This window comes from Amphimedon queenslandica, unplaced genomic scaffold (assembly GCF_000090795.2).
Source record: "Amphimedon queenslandica unplaced genomic scaffold, v1.1 AMPQUscaffold_13008, whole genome shotgun sequence".
Classification (NCBI taxonomy): domain Eukaryota; kingdom Metazoa; phylum Porifera; class Demospongiae; order Haplosclerida; family Niphatidae; genus Amphimedon; species Amphimedon queenslandica.
This window is the reverse complement of record NW_003546756.1, coordinates 23526-26660: the sequence shown is the minus strand read 5'-3', so window position 1 is coordinate 26660 and position 3135 is coordinate 23526. Positions and strand designations below refer to the sequence as shown.

The following is a 3135-nucleotide window of genomic DNA, read 5'->3' as shown; positions in this document are numbered from 1 at the left end:
TTCTTGGCTGTGTAGCAGATAAGCTATACAAACTTACTATCCTAGGCAATTGCTGACACCAGTGATAAATTCTTTGTCCCAGCACATGATGTATTCATATTTCTCTTCATAGACCAGTTGTTTGGGTGGTGACTAGTGAAATATTCCCTCTCTCTGTTAGAGGTTAGCTGATACTGATCTGATATTGATATTGATACTAATATTGATATTGATACTAATATTGATATTGATACTAATATTGATATTGATACTGATTTGATTTAATGCATGTATTCCTTGACGTCTTCTCTCTCCCTCCCTCCCTCCCTCCCTCTCTCTCTTCAGGTGTTGCTGTTTCAGTCACTACTTCTGGTAACTGGATTGGGAACTTTGTGGTTGCTATGGTAACCCCATTACTTCTCGGTTCTGTACTAAAGACGGCCGGTACATTCTACATACTGGCAGGGTTCCTCTTTGCCTCATTTTTATTTGTGTTGCTAACACTTCCTGAAACAAAAGGGGAGAGTTTAGAGAGAATCGATGAATTGTTTCTGAGGCCATGGCTACAGAGGATTAACTTATTCTACTATCTGAGGTACATGTACATGTATACATGTACATAGCCTGTAGGTTTAAAAGCTGATCACATCATCACACTTACATGCCATATAAGTGTTTTTAAGGGTTGCAAATTTTGTGGATTCCTTCGCGATTGACGAAAATACAATCTGTGAAAATAAGTTTAATTTCTGATTAAGACCTGTGCTTACTGCGTTTATACAGTATCTAGGCACCACTGTAGGTTGGCCTTTGAGTTCCTAGATTACTTTGTGGTATTAGGGGTGGTCCTTTCTTTACTTATGATTATTATGGGGTGCATAGGCTTTCTTGTAGTAATGTGTACTATTGCACACTAATTATTGCCTGTACTTAACCTTTATTCTCTGATAGGTGTTGTTGTCCGTGGTCTAATGCTTGTAGGGTAAGGACTGCACAAGAAGAGGACACTGTAGCCATTGTTGGTATAAAGAATGAGAATAAAGATGATACGAGTGATGAGGCTGAGGATGAGTGAGTCTTTAATCATATACCCTCTCTTTCTCTTCCTCCTCCCTGACTTCCTCCCTTCTCTCTGTCTCTTCGCTCCCCTTTTCTCCCTTTCTTTCCCTCTACCTCCTCATGCTCCTCCTTCCCTCTTTTTCTTCCTCCTCCCTCCCTTTCTCTTTCTCAATCTTGATACTCTAATCATGTACATGTACTGTTCTTTCTCTCTTCTCTCTACAGTGAAAATGAGTCACTGATAAAAGATACAGATGTCCTTGAGTCAAGTCTTTCAGCTAAATTTGATAAATAATGGATCAAGCAACCTTTGTATCATTTTGTGTACTAATAGCATGAATTGTTTGATTTTTATGATGCAGACAGATTTTATTATTTTGCTATTATTTTTAAAAACTTATGCATGCAGCAGGTTGTACAATGTAACACATTAATAGAACTATAAATGATGTGGGCAAGACTTATAGATCTAATGGTAATAGCAAGGATACTGTGAATTTTAGATGCATATGTTTGCTCTTGCATGGGTAATAATAACGGGTGGTATTACTGCAGAGATAATAAGTACGTAGCATATGTAGACTATAAGGTAAAAACTCAGTCTTAGTGCTAACATCACACAAGACATCTTGGTCTTGGAGTCCAAGCCTGAACTGCATGCATAGTGCAATTCAGACCAATAGAGCTGTTGCACGGAAGTAATCAATGGGAGGGTGTGGCTAAAATTGAGCTAAATTGTCCGCCATGTTGGGTGGCAAGAAGGCCAAGAATGAATGGGAGAATGGAGAAAAAAATTAAATAAATTCTGCAGTTGACATTCCAAGCTAATGCAAGATAGGAGATGAAGATATTGAGTAAAGAAGTCTCTATAATATTCTGCAGCGAAGTATGATATCTCTTTGATGAAAAATCGCAGTTTGTTTCCATTTCTCCATTCATTGCGTACGCGCGATTGCGTATAGAGCGGTTTCATATGACGTCACAGCATGCGTCATAATTACTTCCGCATGGCAAATGGCTACTTTGCCATTCATTTGTACAGCGCTATAAACTCTTCTGGCAGGCTTCCTTAACTATGAGCATGGCTAATTCATGCTGCTCTTTCATTTACCTAGACCCAGGGATGCAAAGGAAGCAAAAAGTCCCTGGATAGAGAATCAGTGAAACGGCCAAAGTGAACACAGAATTGCCTTGTTACTTCTGTAATTATTGCTATCGCTACTTTTCTGCTTACTACCGCTAGAATTGTACTCCTTTTTTGCCTTGTGCTGTGTAAAAGAAGTTATAGAAGAAGCAACTTTGCTGCTGTAAACGAATGAGGCTCATTATTTTTGCCATACGGAAGTAATTATGACGTCAAAAAGTGACGTCACTGCAACCGCTCTATATACATTCTTGCCACTCAAGATATGGCTGACAGGAAGCTCCGCCTACCCCGTTGATTACATCCGTATCCGTGGAACAGCTCTATATCTATGCCTTCAGGCTGGGATGATACATTGTTGACCAGTAAACAAATGATGAACAAACCATACAATAAACAATACAGAGATAAAACTTATACAATATGGTATTCATACAAATAAGTCTAAGTATTATGATACAAGTGGCACTGAGTCACACAACACAGTTTTTGGGTACTTTGCAATAACTCACCACAACCTAGTAAAAAAATACAATAACTACCTCAGTATAATTAATTCACTAACCATTTCTTCTTTTTTGTAAAAGTAACTTGTTCCCACTTCTTGCTCAGGCTCCACCAAATACTTGCAATGATCGTCTTCATCATTCTTATACCAGATGAATCTATCACCAGCAATGATGGCTGCTGCTCGACCTGCTCCACTAGTTGTCTCTTGCAGTGGACCTCTACGAGGAAGAGCTGCCCGCGCTATCAAGTTAGCTGTCGCTTCTCTGAGCCACATTATAAATAACAGCAAAAGCATCATGTCTCAACCATGCAATCAAGGCTTGCTTTCTGAAGAGCTAGCAACACGCGGTGTTAGCCGCACTTTGTGAATATCATTTAATTATCTCTGAAAGTAAACAGAGGCATTTTAATAATATTTAAAAGTGCCACAACATTCACTCTAT

General features: G+C 38.9%; 1 protein-coding gene and 1 long non-coding RNA gene across 5 annotated transcripts in view; one reads left to right on the top strand and one right to left on the bottom strand.

Moving 5' to 3' along the window:
- Positions 1 to 411, top strand: part of LOC109585802 (uncharacterized) — a 4525-nt gene extending 4114 nt beyond the window's left edge. The window contains exon 4 of the long non-coding RNA XR_002186665.1: positions 325 to 411. This is a non-coding gene — a long non-coding RNA (uncharacterized LOC109585802). The remainder of the gene's footprint in view (positions 1 to 324) is intronic.
- LOC100639076 (replication factor C subunit 3-like) overlaps positions 1 to 3135 on the bottom strand; it is a 16640-nt gene that overhangs the window by 8533 nt on the left and 4972 nt on the right. The gene's annotated exons all lie outside the window — the stretch shown is intronic.